At 41.4% G+C, this 17,956-nt stretch overlaps 1 protein-coding gene across 2 annotated transcripts in view; it reads right to left on the reverse strand.

Annotated features, from left to right (window-relative positions):
• The window catches only part of LOC100540348 (protein spinster homolog 2), a 62,224-nt gene extending 44,865 nt beyond the window's left edge, over positions 1-17,359 (reverse strand). Inside the window, exon 1 of one of the 2 annotated variants that reach the window (XM_031556414.1) lies at positions 17,293-17,356. The gene's annotated coding sequence lies outside the window, so the exon portion shown is untranslated. Of the gene's footprint in view, positions 1-17,292 lie in introns of both variants that reach the window. The other variant, XM_019621920.2, reaches the window with a different exon arrangement.
• Between the last annotated feature and the right edge of the window lie 597 nt (positions 17,360-17,956).

The raw sequence follows: 17,956 nt of genomic DNA on the forward strand, positions 1-17,956 counted from the left end.
ACACAGCTTTCCTGGCAAGTTCATGCTTCACTCAACGTCACACAAGCTGCTGCTCAGGGAGGGGCTCAATGCTGATAATTCCACTCCTTTTCCTCACTGCAAAATCCAGATTCCTCCAGGAGTTAGCCCTCGTAATCCCAGCAAAGGATATCCTGAAAACTTGCTTTGTTCACCTCAGCCAACAACAATAATTGCTTCAGGGGGAATTGATGGGAAATGTACTCCATAGTAAAAGAAAATCAGGTAAGAATAAACAGAAAAACAGGCCAGTAACACACTAGTAACCCCAGAGCTCTGAGAGAAACCGTGCTGGGCAAAGAGCAACCACTGTCAAGTGGACAAATATAAGCAATAGCTGTCAGCACTGCCACGTGTAGCACAGTACACCATTGATCCAGACAGGGGTATGTGATGCCACAGATGCGAGCAGTACTTTACTCTGTGCATTGGTGCATAAAAATCAATAAATATTTCTCTTCAGCCTCCAAAACCTAGACAACAGCTACAGGGATGAACTCTAATAAAGGTGAAGTTTAGAAAGGGAAGCAGCACTTACATGTGAGCACTGTGGCTCACAGGCTGCCAAAGGCTGGAGTTCTTTGGCTACAGCCTGTAGTTTCTGACATAGACACAGAGATATTACCATCCAGCTACAAATGAAAGCAATAAACATTCACTCAACCAATCCATCTGCAAGTACCTATCTAGAGAGAACTGCTGCCATTCGGGTCATCCGAAGAGAATGCTTCAAGAGCAGGTGAGAGGATAAAGCAGTCTGATCAGCAGCAGTGAGGGGTGGTTACAGCTGCTGAGCTGCCATGGCACCATAGCTGAAAGCAGCCTACCTTCTAAGGCATGCCTAAGCTCTTAATAGCAGTCCTCACTTCTATGATCCATCACATATCAGCACTCCCTGAAGACCAGCAGTGATCCTCCTCTCACGTAGGCCTCACAAAGACTGCTAATGTGCTCCAAACAAGATTTGAGATCAGCACTGTGGAGGCGAGGAAAGAATGGCCATGGATTAGAAGCTAAGCTCTAAAACACTCAAATTTTTTCACATCTCTTTGGATTCCTTTCCAACATTATGTCAATTGAAAGTGCATTTGAAGATTCACATCTAGAATACTGTTGAAGCAATTAAATAGAAGGTTACTTGTAGTTATTATTTCACAACCATTTTCATATCCGCTGAGGATTCTCTATCACACTGCACCTCAAAATTTCTGTCTAAGTGTGGGAGTGGAAATGCTTGCATTTTACCATGCTGTTCTCCCTGGATGTCCAGTAAGTTTACTTGGTGCAAGAGCTAACTTGCTACTAGATTAAATTTTGAACAGCTCTATGCAGGCAATGTAATTTAAAAAGAACAAAACAAAACAAAACAAACTCACCTGCTTCTCACTTTAGGAATTGCAGTGAGTAAGTTGCCACTGTTTCAAAGGAATTAGGACAACCTGAACATCAATAAAGCAGCTGCTGCATTAGTGGAGATGTGCCTCATAGCACAAAGGAAGGGCTCGGCTTCCTTGGTGCCTGGCACTGAGTGACCCTGCAGGGAGCTGCTGCTGGGGGACATGCAGCCAAGAGCCAGAAATGGCTTTTGCAATGAAATACAAGAAGTATTTGCTGGCATACCTTCATCCTGTGGCTACGCAGTGCACTCGATTGGGGCATTAAAACTTGCATGTAGGAACATAAGGACAAACAGACACCACCTCTCCTCAAAAATAACGTCACCTCTGGGTGAGTCCCGTCCTGGTTCAGTAGCTGGTGACCTTAGAGAGCGGCAGGAACAGGAGGCTGTGGCAGAGTTTGTTTCCCTAGGCAGCGCCATGCAAAAGGTATGCAAACCTACTGCCTCGAACAGCATGAGATTGCTAAAACATAACGGTAGCTGAAGATGAGATTCTTTGTCTGATTTTCATTTCCATACTATGAGAAATGCAGTGATTAAATAAGTCAAGGCTACTGTTGATTTGTATTCACTTTGAGTTGTATATCTGCAAAATACTTTTAGTGCAGTTTGATTTAGACTCCTCGCCAAAGTTCGCTTGGTTCAATGGACATCAGAGCTGAGGTTTTTGTTTAGATGTAACTGCTTACAAATCCCTGATGCACCAGAGATCAGAACCTCTTTACCAGTAAACACATTCTAGTGCTTGTAACTTTACTGCAGCCCTATAACATAAAATTTTATTACTGGGAAAAGTACAGAAAACATAAAATAACTGTCAAGAGAACAAAACAGGCTCTTTTAAGGGAAAACATGAAGAAACCTGGAAAATAAACAACTGATTGAGGATACAGAAGAGATCTATATCCATGAATAGTAGGGAGTAGGACAATACTGAATTACCTCCTCCTTTAGAATATTGGCCACATATTAAATATATGTGGCACCTACAAAATTCAAATCAGAAGAGACTCTCCATGCAAAAAAAAGTAACTAAAAACTGGGGTGTTATTACAGGAGTTTGTGAGAACACAAAGTTTAAGTTGCTTCAAAAGAGAATTGGAGAAAGTCCAATCTGAGGGCCCAGAAAGTCCTCAACATTCAATGGATAAGGCATACCAGGGAATTTAACCATAAACTGTTCTTTCCTTCTTGCTACTGATCATAACCAAAGACTGAATCATATAATAAAAGGGTCTTTGGGCTGAAATGGTAAAACTATTCCTACGTTATTTGATTAAAGTTAAAATACAAAAATTTGTAACATTTCTGCTGGCTTGCTTAGGTAATGTCTTATTAACGTGTTACTGAATTGCACCTAGAAAAACTTCTTAAAGCTTGAATGTGATTCACAAAGCTACGTTTCTAGAATTACAAAGGACTCAGTCCTTGCCCATTGCACTCTCAGGCTGAAGCAATGGAGCACCTCTTCAACTAACAGAACCAGGGGAGCCTTCAAGTTTCCTTTCCATTTGACTTCACTGGCTCTGAACTTTGCAGGCTCACACAGAGGAGTGGCAGACAAACGACACATCTGCTCCCAGCTGCAGCCTCAGTGCTCAAACAACACATGGCATGTGTTGGGTTGTCACTGAGCAGTCAGTGGCAGGAAAACATCATTAATTTAGTTAGACAATTAGGATGGATTTGTATGTGTTCTGGTCAATCCTGATTTAGGCTTGAGATCCCAGAGGTATGGAGGTTGATCAATAATGTTGCATCACTGTGACATTACAAAGTGACAGTTCTACAAGACTGGTTTGCCTCGACAAGACTAAAACACAAATACACAACCTTAGCTGCTGGTAGAGAAAGTCAGTAATTGCTCCAAGCACTCGAGAAGATGATTACATTTGAAAGAACAGCAGTTCTGTTTTTCTCTTTGAATGCAGTTTTTGAGGATGCTCTACACACACGCTGTCCAATGGAGATCTTCAGTCACAAGTGGAGCTCTGCCAGGGACCAGGGCTGCTCTCGTTGTCCAGCAGGGAAGCACCTGTAGCCAGGGCTGGAGAGAGGTGCCCTGAGAAAGCACTGAAATGACCACAAAACCAAAGAATCCTTTTTTTATTCTATTCCCTTCTTCTTCTTGACATCTTTATTATCCTACCACAATTATGATGCCAGGCACGTGCTACAACCATGGCCCTGCTGCTTTAGGAAACAAAGGTTAGCCTTTCCCTTTTGCAGGTGCAGAGCTCGTGGGGCCATCAGAACAGCAAAGCTGGGGACCTGCAGAGAACTGAAAACTCGCCCTGGGGCAGGAACAGATTCCTAAAGGCAGGAACACTTGTGTTCACCTTTGCCCACACAACCTTCACAGCCACAGTGTGCACACCAAGAAATAACAGTCTAAAGACAATTATGCAAAATAGTCTAAATCCTTCAATCCTGAAATTTCTGTTGAGCACCATCAATCAGACTTAATTAGCAAGAAAATGCTTCAAATCTGTTATTCTCTTAATAGGAAGATATATCATTTGTATCTGGTACAAAAAGAAATCATGTTGTTTCCAGTTTGAGATAGAGAAGGAAGACTTTTCATCCTGAACTGAGGCTTACCACTCCTTTTTACCACCAAACCATTAATTCTGTTTTAACTTTAAATCATTAACTAGTGTGCAATAGCAGTCATTCTGCTTCCATGAAATAACAGTCTTGCAACAATGAAAGATGAGGAAAGAGAGAAGATGCACTGAAAGTACAATGTGTTTATTACTAGTAAGTTCTTTGCTACATGTCATTTAATGACAGCAGCAGCTTCCTATGAAAAACAATGCAATAGGAAGTGCTTCCCCTTCTCTTTATTGGAGAATCAAGAACTTCTTATGCTACGGCACTCATAGAAACTAGCTGAAAGTGTTCATCCAGTATATCCTTATCCCAGAGCTTTTTGTAAAGTTTCAAGTTTGTTAGAGTTTGTTTATAAAAGGAAACCCACAAATAAATGACCAATGCTTTGCTAACCGCTACTGATGAGCTCTTAATGGCTGCTGGTTTTACTTATAAAGCTGGAGACAGCCGTAATGACCGAGCATACATAACTAGGCCATATGAACAGCTCGGGCACAGATGAGCTAACTCAATTACAGCTGTAACAGGATAAAGGATCTGGGGAAGCTGCTGCTGATGTGTCTGCAAGCAGCCCCAGCTGAAGGAGCCTTGCAGCTGTTGCCTTCCAGCAAGGCTGTAAGCTCGGAGGGATTTTCCAGCTGCCAGCGCGAGGGCCATGATGCAGGTGGGGTGGGAGTGATGCTGAGCGGCAGAAGAAAGCCTCGTGGCAGCCTCGCAGGCACACATCACTCTGCTTTGGGGTGTGTGGAGGGCACGGTGCTGTGCTGCTGCTCTCCCTAGGCAGCCAGAGGGGCTGATTGATTTTCTTTGTTGTTTTTACAATAACGGTTCTTTAGGGAGCCGCTGGACCGTAGCTGTCTCGGCAAAATACATGCTCCCTTTTTTGAAAGGAAAATAGCCATATTCTCATTTTAATTAAGTAATTGGCTATCAACCATCAGAGCACTGACAGCCTCATTACAAACATTTTCTGCTCTGGTCAGGATGAAAGGATGAAATTTGACTTTGCTTCAATGCACTCCTGGTTCAGCAGTACCACAGAAGTGCAGGGGCAGAGCACCGACATCTGGACAAGGAATCATATTCCCAGCACGTGCTTGCACACAGGCAAATAAAAGCATGTCAGGGTTTGGTAGCAAGCTCCTGTCACACTGCTCTTCTGCAAAATGTTTACCTTCATATTCGATTCAAGCCATAATCTTCAGGAGTGCTTATTGCAGATCAGGAAAATTGTATGCTTTAAAGCCAACCTAACCTCAATAACTAAGAAAACTATCAGTCTCTAGGGGAGAAAATAGTGATTCATCTCTACATTGTAAGCTAGCTTCCTTCATGGTTCAGATCTTTCTAAACAGACTAACTGGCCTTATGCTGTGTGCTTCTAGTTATCTGGAAGATGGCAAATACTTGCCAGATTAAGCTGAATTTTAAAAGATGAAAAGTATTACCCCTCATCAGGAGAACTTCAGGATGACATCTGAAATTATCTGATCTTTATTTACTTCCTGTTCTAAAATGCACACATCCCCAGCATGGGGTACTGCTCTTAATATCTTTCCAGCTGCAGCTATACACTAATTTACTGTTTTAGGAATAGAAATCTCTTTGGAATAGGAACATGTCAAAAGCTACAGATAATATGGATATAAAAGCAGTTGTGCCATTGCTTTTGTTTGATACTCATCCTGGAGCCTGGAATTGTCTTACTTCTCTCAAAGTTTTTCCTCCAAATTTCTCCCCTCCCGGAGGCTTTAGCCTTTCACATGGACACATTCGTGGAGGGAGCACAAGTGTCTCAATACTGCCCTCCATACCTTTACTTCTAAAACACTGCTTGCTGGTCACAGAGGGAATTTCAGTATTTTTTTCCTGCTCAATTGCCTGTTTTTTTCTGAGATGGCTGTAAAATACAGTGGTACTCAGTGCAATGACAGCTCTTGCTATGAATGTTACCAGTCAAATCCGCGCTCATTTTCCAGAGGAACTTTCTGTAGTGCTGACTGGGGTTCAATTCAAAGTAGAGTAGAAGAGAGATGTCTCCCTCAGATGGAATTTCAAGTTTTCTCCTTAACAGCAGCGTCCAGCGCGTTGCCTCAGGCGCTGGCAGCGAACACCCAATGAGGAGTCCCCTAATGGAAGATCTTTCATGTAACCCCAGGAGACAACTTCATAAGAACAGAAGAACAATGGCAACAGATCAGAAAGCCGTGCAGCCTTGTATCCTGTCTGTGACAGTGACAGCAATCAGATCCTTCTGAGGAAAGTACAAAAAACTCCTTTGCAGGCAGCTGCACTACCCAGAGGCTGGCCTAAGCCCTCAGGTTTTTTTTCCCTCTCAAGAATTCGTTTAGATTATTATAAGAATGTGTTATCCCCATGAAGAACTCACCTTTAAAGCTGTGGTCCTACCAACACTCCTGGTGGCACTCATTCCCAGGAGTTCACTGGTGTGTTCAGAGTGGTTTCCAGCAAACTGACCTATACTGACTGCTTCTGCATTAGGAAGAAAACATGAAATGCACAACCTGCCTTTTCAAGACATCCCTTCCTTTATATGTTCTTATGCTACCTTCCTTATTGTTAAGAATGAGCAAATGAATAATACAGATTATCCTTAAAACTTCTCCTGTAAGAAGGAAGTGAAGGCAGGCATGTGAAGGCCAAATGTGTGCATGCATTGCTGGCTGAGCTGGACTAGACACACTGACCAAGAGCATCGTGGAAGTAAACTTGCTGTCTAGTTTCGTTCTGAGACATGAATTCTCTACAAGTCAAGGAAGGAACCACTTGTGCTCTCACTTATCCTATACCCTGGACAACTTCTTATTTATTTCCCAAGTCATTATACTTGAGGTCACAAATACTGCATGTTCAGACAAAGAATTCAACAGCAGCTGCAAGGACCAGGAAATGCAAAGCTGAACCATAAATCCAAGCTGATGAACAGAACCATGCAGGTCAGGGAGGAGGCAGGACAGACTGCACAGCAAGATAAACCTCTGGCTAAAAAGGAGGCTCTAGAACCTTAACAGCTGCTGTGCTGCTTTCTCTTTCTATTAAAGTACATCTGGTAACTCCACCAAAGCATGTCTTAGTTACAAGATGCAGGTTTTCCAGATATCCAAAGTCCTCCCTCCTAACAAGGCACACGAGGAGCCAGGGAAGATCCCAGATCCCAACAACTCCTACCTGCTTTGCTCATCCAGCACCCTTCAGAGGGCACCACCACCAGAAGGAGATGTGTCTGAGCACAGGATGGTGCCATGAATTCCTCCAACTTCATATCCAACTCCAACCTTGCTCCATCAGCATCTAAACATCTCTCTGGCAGGGTACAGAGCCACAGGCTTACCCACTTACTTTTACAAATGCCAGCAATATTTCAACAGGCTGTTGTACCACAAACTGAATATAAAGAAACATTGTTATCGACAAGTTGTAAATACATACTGATTGGCAGCACAAAATCACATACGATCAGAAGCATTCTTCATCCTGCAGTGAGAGGGGTCACAGAGCATGGAAGGAAGCCCATCTCAGAGCAGGAAGTGGCTACTGTGATTCCACAGAAGTTATTGATTCAATTTTGCTGGCACTATTTAGAAATGCTCTTGTCCCTTGCTTTTATAAATGGCAGTGTGGACAGAGACTGCATGTTTCACAGTGCCCTCCAGAAAGGGGTAATTTATTTAAGGAAATTGTTCAAATATTGATGTTTCCTAATGTTTTAATTTGCCATGTTTTGTAAAAGGAGAAGAATCATAACTACACTGGAGCCCCTGCATGGAGCACTGTCTGTCTTGCTGCTTCTAAGATTATTCACATGAATTTCCAAAGTATTTACCCTCATCAGTGAAAAACACTAATACCAATTCTGGATTGCAGCTCCAGGAGTGAGCTTTGCAACTGAAGGTGCATCTCTGGATAAAAGAATGTGAGCTCCACAAAAGATCCCAGGGTTAACAGTAGTTTCAATAGACAAAAAAGGTCTGGATTTTTTTTTTTTTAATAAGCTCTGGCTTTAAATTTATTCTGACTACTCTATTTCTGGCAGAATGAGTACTGCTAGAGAACAACTCATTGAAGTAAATTCTGCATTGCACAACGTTTGCAAATTGAATGTCTTCATGCTCCATCAACTACATTAATGGGGAAAGAAAGGCAATATTTGGTGAATCCAGAGATTGTTAACGTATTAAAAAAGACCACTTCAGTCAGTCTCAATCAGGCCTAAATATACAGAAAGTGGGACTGATGACTGACCAGTGACCCATCTAAGGTCAGTTTGTGTTCAGCACCTTTCTGTTCCCTGCTCTAGGTACTATACCGGCACAGATGGTCCAGGATGACAGGTAGGCTTCCTTATTAGCAGTTCTGTATAGCCAAAGACTGAGCCTTGGGGAAAACTTGTCATGGTATTGCCAGCAGCTTATTGCCTGCTGATTAGTCAAAAGAGGTTTGTTTCTGGACTCTGAATCCACAAAGAAAAAGTACAGTAAGTCCACATGAAGAAAGCTAATGCCTTTCATACACAGTGCAAACATCTTCTCAGCTCAGTACATCACATATGGCATTGTCCAAGCCATTTGGAGATATGACATTAGCAGCTGGTAGAAATATCTCACTGGGGAGCTTTTAGTGAAAATTCAACATTCATTGTATAATATCCTGTATTATCACCTTTGCTGCCACAACACATCCTTAGTGAGAACAAGGGCAACTTTGGGCAACCTGCTTCACAGAAAAATCTGTTACCTCTCCCTCCTGTTCAATCAAGAGACTTTTTATTTTAAGACTTCCCTTTGTCTTGCCACAGTTTGTATGATATTTGTTAATAAACTGCCACATTATTACATCTACGTGTTTCAAAGCAATCAGCGTGAAGCACAATTGTGTTAGCCAACCAGCTAGAAGTAACTGAGGCTCAGAGTAGGAGAAACAGAAATGAAACCACCTGCACAGCTGGGCTGCTGGCACAGCTGAAGGAGACAAGGGACTGCAGCAGACCCACACTGCAATGGAGCTAAAAGACTTCACCCATCAGCAGGTTAAAGGTGTTTGTGGATTGAACTTCAGTGGTCTTAAGAGGTGCTAGAATGTTTAGCGTGTGCTGGGCTGAGACAAGACAAGGAGAGAAAAGCAGCTCTCTGTGCAGTCCACGCAGAGGATGCTGAACCCAATACCCAAAACAGGATTCTGTGCAGCCATCTGCAGCTGACAAATCCCAGGCACATTCAGCAAAACAACTGACATGTAGAGCACATTTTGGCACATCAGGATAGGTATCAGTACAGCTAAATATCCTGAAGAAGTGGATTTCCTTATGAGAAGGTTTCATCATTCTATAAATACTGTAAAACAACAACCCTCACAGATGCATCATTTTTCAAAGTCCACATGACTAAGCAAAAACAACTACATAGCTGGTAACTTAATTTCAGCACTGTGAGCCACAGCAACAGAGTAAAACATCAGATTTGTACATTCTAGCAGAGCTCCAGTAACTCAGGCTTAGGGGGATGCCCTACAGCAGCATATTGCAGGGAATATGTCAACTTAAAACAGAGAAAAACTGATGTGAGATCTTCATGTTCCTGTTCTGCAATTTTACCTTCAAGAAGATTGATAAAGAGGCGGATTTATCTCCTCAAACATTTGCGTGGTTCTAAACACAACAACTACATCAGTCCTTCTGAACTACTATCTATTTTTAGTACCACGTTTTTAAAGTATCCTCAACTCAATCACTAATTTTGAGCTTGCCATTTACCTTGGGAGCAATTCTGCTGGTGTGATTTGTGCCACTTCACAACTTTGATTTCCAGTCATAATTAGTAAGTTAAGAATTAATGTATCCTAAGCCACACCTGTAAGAGGCTGCTTTTGGAAAGAGCCCAGATTGTTAAACTGAAAGCAACTTGGTTCAGTAACACATCATCTCTAAAACACCCTGCACATGCCTGTGTAAGCAAAAAAAAACGCAAAGTTATTGTTTAACTCACCCATCCTCCTGACATGACTCACAAAGCCTCTCATGAAATAGAACCTTTCTTTTGTGAATTTGTCAATAATTTCTAGTGCTCAAAAGGTGTAGCCAAGGGCTCTGGGGCATTTTTATAGTCATTTATATTGTAGGTAGGTTGGAACAACTACGGCATGCTTACTGTGGGAATATGCAGCTGACAGCTAGCCCCACCAGGACCCTGCAAATCATAGGGTGGGCAGAGGCAAGGATAAAACCAGCGGCAAAGAACTCAGAGCATATTTCAAGCATTGTAGAATCGTGAAAAGAAATTCAAACTGCTTTGTCTGCACCACCTCCCTAATTCTCTCCCAGGTCTATCCTAACAGTAATTTATTGTAACTATGTATTTAAACCTACTTGGTGTATCTCTCAATAAACAAGTTGCAACTTCTTATTTAAGAAAATCTTGGCAGGAAGAGCATGTTACTATTACTGTTTTCAGCTCCCCACGACAGACCCACAACAGGAGAAATTAGAATTGCCTCACCTCCAATCCAGCTCATGTACAGAGAGCAAGGAGAGCAATGCAGTAGGAGCTCATACAGAATAATTCCTGCTGCTGTGAACAGCAGTGGATGAAAAGTTTGGAAGGAGGAAATGGTTAAAACTGCCTTAACGTTTAATTCAGAATAACTTGATGTGTAACCAAGTGGGGGGAACAGAAGAGGTGAGGACTGTCCTTCCCTTCCAAAGATCCTTTCTGCTGAAAATGAAAACATCTCCCTGCTTGCTGCAGCAAAGAGGATGAGAATACGTGTGAACACCTCCTCCTAGCATTCATCCCATCAAATAGCTGCTTATTTTTCCTCTGAGATTTGATAGTTAAAAAACCTAAACCATTCTCAGTCATTTAATAAAAACTTCTCTTATGAAACAAGTTCCCTGCCCAATCTGAGAAGAAAATCAGTTTTTGCTGTATAACTTATATCAGCATGAAGGGATAATCTCTATAAAAATGAGACTGTATGGATGTACAGTAATCTAGTACACAGCCCAGAAAACTTGAACCGCTCATCTAGAGGAAATGTCAAATGTTCAGATCACTGGAAGCTCAAGACTCGTCATTAGAGGAAAAAAAATGACCTCACAGATTGGTCCAGGACCACAGTATTCCTTCTACTACAAAAATGTCCTGGTATTTCCAGAGCCCACGAGGTGCCTGCTGTATTACAAATACTGACAGCAGTGTTTCTTCATTGCAGGATGGTACCTTCAGTGCTCTAGAGCTCCTTTACACTGGGTCAAGACTGTTTGGTTTGGCAGAGAGATCATTTGGATAAACCACATATCTCCTTCAACGATGCTGCCAACCATCCCAAATGAGCACAGAAATCTCCCAGCAGGCACAGACCAAGTCTGACCTCTGTATCACCAGATCTGAGATCTCCATATGAAGTAACTGCTTACATTTTCCCAGCACAGTGTATGCTGCCCTACAGAATGGTTGGTTTGTGTTCCAAGAAAATGAGAGTACTTCAGGTGTGTGGGAAGAACAATACAAAACCAAAATTATCTTAAAATAAATCTTTAAAAGAGAACAATATTATGGCTCTCCTGGGATGAAGCACACTAAATATACAGAATGCACTGCAAAGGTTTGTCCTATTTTCTCACTCTCACTTCATAGAAGACCTAATTCCAATCTCTCTGCAAGTCCAAGCAAAAAGAACTTCCCCTCTGGGAAACAAATCCCTTTATATTGGGTTCAGTGGGCATCAGAAGCACCTGTATGCATAGATCCAAATCAGGGCAAAGAGAGGAATACAGAGCCCCTTCTGATTGAGACCACATCCAAACACTCCTCTGCTCACTTAAAGGTTCAGTGAAAACTAAGTATCAAAGCAGAGCAAGTTGCTCCCAGAAGCTTTTAGTGTCATCACATGGGGAGAGGATATAAAAGAAAGTCAGATATGAGTTCTTGGACATAAGTACACACCTCTGTCCTCCAACAACTGGTAGCCACTAGATACCTAACAACAGCATAAAAACCACCTAACTGGTAAGGTAATTTAAATGCTCACCTTCTTTCAGAATTCAAAATACAGTGTCCATATTAAAAAAACTTAAAGGTGGCAAGTCTAGCCTTCCTGAATTTTCTTCCTGAAACACACAATACTGTGCAGATGAGGGCTATTGAGATCCCACAGCTGATATTAAGCAGAAGTTGCTTAAAGGTACTACGTAATAGCAACACAAATTCCATCCTCCAGTATAAAGAGCTTGAATGAAATTCTGAGGTTTGAGGAACACGTGCAGGAGGAGATGAGCAACGTATGTTAAGAACTATGAGGCATTTGGTTGAAATCATAACTACTTCTCAAAATCTGTGGGAAATCTCTGCCCTCATTATTATAATGAATTACAGAAATGAACACAACCTTGGCAAGAAGTGCCTGAACTGCAGCCTAAGGGAAAATAGGCACACGTGCAAGTTTCCCTTGAAACAAGCAGCCCAAATACCTGCCCCGTTAGGCCAACAGCAGAGCAGACAGGCTGCAGGAATGAACTGCCATGCTGTGTTAGTGGCCATGTAGTAACATAAAATCAGAACATTAATGAAGACAAGCCAGTCTGGAAAGTTTCCCTATTCATGCTGACATGTACAATAAAAAGACAAAGTACAACACTGGCTCTAGAATTACCTCCTATTAGAAGCAGTCAAGGGCATCTTAAGGTCCCTTCCCTCCCCAGCAAAGATTATTTACTTTGCAATCTAGAGCTGTCTAGTGATGGCTCGCACTGTAAGCAGCATTTTTATAGTTTGGTCCTTGGTGTACACAGGACAGGGCTCAGGCACAAACACATTTTCCCATAACCTGCTCACTGATTCACAAAAATACTTTCGTTCTTGATTGCAGAGAGATTTCCAAATAGGCTTAACTGCTTTCATGAATCAGAACTTCAGATTGCCAGGACTTCTTAGCGTATCAGACACCATTCAGCAGACAGAAAAAAGGGCTGTCAGAACTTGTAATGGGCTTAACATGGGTGATAATCAGGCTCTGGACTATCTCAGCACACTCTACCTTAATAAGTAAAAAACCTGCTTAAAGGAAGAAGGCAGCTGAGTCTTCCATTAGATCACACTGAAACATACTCCTGCACAGTGTGCTTACTGGAAAACAGATGGTGTTTCAGTCTACTATGTTCTGTATTCACTCTTCTACCACGCATTAGTTAAGATGTTCCCAGGCTTCCCAACCAGTCAGAAGGACTGTTTGATCCTACAGAACCTACCACGCTCTAAACAAGTGCTTGTTTGTAAGTCAATAATGAAATAGGATCTGTTTGGGCAGGGGCTGTTCCTGCTTGTCACAAGCATTAATCATGGCATAACCAATGCCTATGGCCTGGTTGATGCAATCATAGCACACTGGAGATGCTAGTGCCTTTTCAAGGTTGGAATCCACTGCAAGGTTACACCAGGTCACCTCAAAAGGCAGGTGACTCAATTAGGACCAAGTTTCATTTCTCAAATGATCGGTTCTAATGCCAATTGATCCTTACAAGAAAAATCAACTCACAGTAAGACTTAAGAAAGTACTCTGCATTGCTAGGCTTCCCAAGGAAACCAGGGGCCAAAAGGCATTTTGGGGGAATGCCCATCAGTCTCCAAGTGAGAAGTTCTTTCAGAGCCATGGTTACCTTCCAGATTTCTCACTTTGTTTTTGGCTGATGGTACAAAAGTTTGGTTAGCAAGATTTCCTCTAGTGATATCCCTACGATCTTCCTGAAGACAATATTTCCTCCACATTTCAGGGAAATCCTTGCCATAACTATTTGATGGCTTACAGCTTCCCCTTGCAGAAGTCCCCACTGTTTCATGTTCCTTGATCTTGAACTATTTAGGCTAGAAAGTTAAGGTGCCCAATAGCTAGGACCAAATCTCTGGGTCTGACCATTAACCTGGTTGAGTGCTGCATCCAAGAAATGGACTGCAGTTCTCATTCTGGCTCTGGCTCACACCTGCTGTGTGACTTTGGGCAGGACATTCCTCCCATATGGTTCTCTTGGTTTCCATCTGTAGAAAAGGGCAAGCCTCATTATCCCTTCTATATAAAAAAATCGTGAGATATACAGAAGACAAACTGTACTAAGAGCTAGGCACTATTATTATTACAGCTCTGATTTGCTAAATAGACACTGGCAAGAGACAAAAGCAAAATAAATTCAAGAGCAAGGAAAGCAGGCAGAGCAATAAAGCACAGAAAAAAAAAAATATGAAGAAAGGACAGAAAAATCCAATGGAAAACAGAGCCCACCAGTGGGCATTATTCCTGTGGCCTAAATATATGTGGAAGAAAATGTGATTTAAATAACACAATTTGTAGGAGTTTTATAAATCTGTTCTCCATACTCCCAGGCTTTGTGGTTTTAGAAGCCTATAGTTTTGACAATCCAAATTGCTGCCCCTACCCTTTTCCATACATAGGAAAGCCTTTTTGCACTGTTTGGCTTATGGTTGCATTGACTGATTACAGCTGCACAGCTGAAGTAGGCACAGAGGTGTTTTATCACCTTTTGAGATCAGTCAGGATTATCCTTTTATCCATCTAACAAAAGCAACCAGCAAGAAATGAAAAGAAACAATTAAGCTTGGCTACAGACCTGAAGAACCATTAAGTGCACTTTATTATTTATATAACTGTGCCCACAGTTCTTTAAAAAGGAAGATCAACACAGAATTTTAGTATCATTAAAAGGTAATTGAGGCTCTGAAATCAGCACAGTTATATGCCTGTTACTCTACAATGCTACTGAGCAAGTAGCAACTGTGATACATCTGTCAGTATGTCCTCTGCTGTCACAGGATCCTTGTTACAGCCGATACCATGTTCTGCTCTTTTCCATTATGGATGAGGCTGGAGTGTCCCTTCAAATTTTGCTGTACAGGAAGGTAGCTTCCCTCTAAGCAGTTTTCACTGCATCTCCTAGACACACTGCAACTTGTATCTTGGGATTAATATAAAACAAGATAAAAATTCAAATTCCGTCTCTGCAGTTCTGGAGAAACCAGTCACCTTTGCTTACCAGAGAGCAGGAGAAGCTGAGAGTGCATGATTTGACTCTTGAATGTTTGCAGTATAAGACCAGCTGTGCCTGCAAACAATGGGTTATGGTATGAATGCACGGGCATACGTTGCTTTTGGTAGATTTCTTTTCCCCTCACTGTTTGAGTTTTCACCACCAACCTAAAGCACTGTGTGCAGCCTTCTTTCTCAGTTAAAAGGATTTTCATTATTATTTTTGTAAAGCCTATTTGATGAGTGATATGAACAGTGAATGCCACATTTCACTCCCTCTCATTAACATTGTAAATTAATTTAGGACTCATTTAGATGCAGGATTAACAACCTGAAGACTAATCTACTCTTTATTCAGAGGACACATTCAGGATGAGCAGTCTTTCATCTCATATCACTCAATTAGTTACCAAAACCATCTCCTGGGAGTAAGATGATATTTCTGACTTTCTGCTTGGAAAAGAACTGTTCAAGGTTAAGGAAGAGGTCTGGGAGAAACCGGTCTCGATCCCAGCTTAGAGCAATCAGACTTAGAGAATGGTCAAAAGACTTTAGGTAGTGTTTATAGTGGTTTAGGCTAGCATGTTCCTTTCCACCAGGGTTAAGACTACCATGGCCATATGCCAGCTGCCAAATAGAAACTTGTTAAGTAACACATTCACTAAGTTTTTTGTTAGATGCCACTAACCTTACTACCTTACTTAAATGAAATGGTGGCTTATTCTGTGAGCAGTTTTGTCCTGTGGTAGTGCTGTGATTAACACATTATCATCTACAGTACTATCTCCAGTAGGAGGAGGGCAAAGTCAAGCTCTCAGTTTTCAGATCAGAAAAAAAAAATAAAAAAATGTTACTCTTCTTAAAGCAAAATTTATTGGTTACACAACTCACAACACACTCAGCATCAAGCTTGCAATACCTCAGTGACTCTGTTTTCAGATGCTCTGTATGTTTGCTAGAGAAATAAATAAAATGTCTTGCAATTAACAAATGAAACGCCCTGATGGAGCTTAGCTATTGCTTGCTGTCAGTAAATCATTTGCAGAAGGATTTCATCCACTGAGAGGAATGAAGAATATATATGTGCTTAGGCAAGTGCAGTTTTCCACCAGAATATTCTGTTGAAGGCACTTTGAGTCTAATGATACATTGAGGATCTGTTCCTCAGAGCACAATAAATAAAAGCAAATAATTGCTGTAGAAAAGAACCTGACAGACACCCAGTGCCACTTTGAACATGACTGATTGATGCTACGTATAATCAGTAACACTTAAAAAGCTCAGACCTTCTGTTGTGGACATGTGCTGCTTCAGCTTAGCTGAACTCCTCTGTCCCATAAGAGACAGGAGAGAATTTTTAAAGCCCTAATATGAACTAATATTAGAAGTTTGTACTGCAACATGACAAGATGCTGTAATCACAAGTGAGGAGCCTGACAACCACAGCATCACAATTCTACAACTGGTTTCCAAACCAGACTACTTCTCTTCTTAAACTACTGCATTTGCTGCCTAGCTGGTCCTTTCACCTCTCCATAAAGAACAAATGTGCTGTCATACATGAGACTGCTACTCAGCATCATCGTCTCCCATCCCTTGACAAAGCCACTCTTTTAGATCAACTCTGAACCACAGGTTAGAAAAGCTTTTTTCCTACGGTTGTTCAGCTCTGTCTGCGAATGTCTGCAACATTAGAAGGACAGACATCAGAATTTCAGTATTTTTTCTTCCTTAAATATATGGAGAAAAAATGTCTGACGTCAATGGTACCAAAATCATAGGAGTATTTTCAATTAGTGAGCTAGCACGAATGCAAGCACTGTTAGCCCTTCCTGCAGCTTTCATCCTCAACTACTTTCCTGATGCGTTTTACATTTCTGTACTCCCAAATACTGCACATTCAGCAGATTCTCTGAATACATGGAGGGCATCACACCTCACACTTACGTTACATACTTCTGAACAGGAACAACAGAATCCTGCTGTTGGTCTATTGGGAGCTTTTTAATCCAGGTAGCTATCTTTTATTTGACTTTGACATATAGAATTAGGTCTGCTTCTTGGCTCTTTCTGCACTCAAGCCATTGAGCCCTGATCTCCTGCCCATCAGCAAAATAAAACAAACCAAACAACATTAACAAAAACCCACTCTCATCTTTGTTCGTTTTCCTCCTAAGAATGTATTTCAAAGGAAATATGCCAAAGACTCTTACCTGTCTGTAATAAGCCAGCCCCGCTGTCTTTGACTCCAAAGTGCTGCTGGATGTCTAATAACACACCTGCAAGGAAAACAGAAGAACTTTAGTACCTTCACAGCCCTTGAAAAGCACACATCTCAGGTACTTTGTAAAGCATCAGGAAAGCTTCAAATTCCAGTCTTGTAGACATATAAATTGCAATGTTTGCACATTGGCTTCTTTTCCATACATTCACACTCAGTTATTTGCTACTGTAATAGCAAAGGTATGCAGACAGTTTGGGAATTAAATCCTTGTCTATGAGAAGCTGGTATTTGTTCTTCAAGGAGATCACAAATTTTTGGCTTGGCTTGTTTTGTTGTTGTTGTTTGTCTGACTTTGTTATTTTACAGAAATACAAGGAAATGTGATTCTGTACCTTAGGTGCTTCAAGTGGTTAAAAAAAAAAAAGGACAAATTAAATTGAATTTTAAAAAAGTTTCAATAAATCTCATTGAGGAGAGCAATGATGGGAGTTTTCACATTTAACTATTTCTAGGTGGTCCTCGCTTCCAAAACAAATCAATAAAATAAATTTAAAATAGCTTAACAAAGATGGGTAAGTGACCAGCTACTTAGCTTTAAAACAACTACAAACAATGCTTTAATCTAGTCCATCTCCCTGCTTATTTTCAGAGAT

Source organism: Meleagris gallopavo, chromosome 21, assembly GCF_000146605.3.
Source record: "Meleagris gallopavo isolate NT-WF06-2002-E0010 breed Aviagen turkey brand Nicholas breeding stock chromosome 21, Turkey_5.1, whole genome shotgun sequence".
Lineage (NCBI taxonomy): Eukaryota > Metazoa > Chordata > Aves > Galliformes > Phasianidae > Meleagris > Meleagris gallopavo.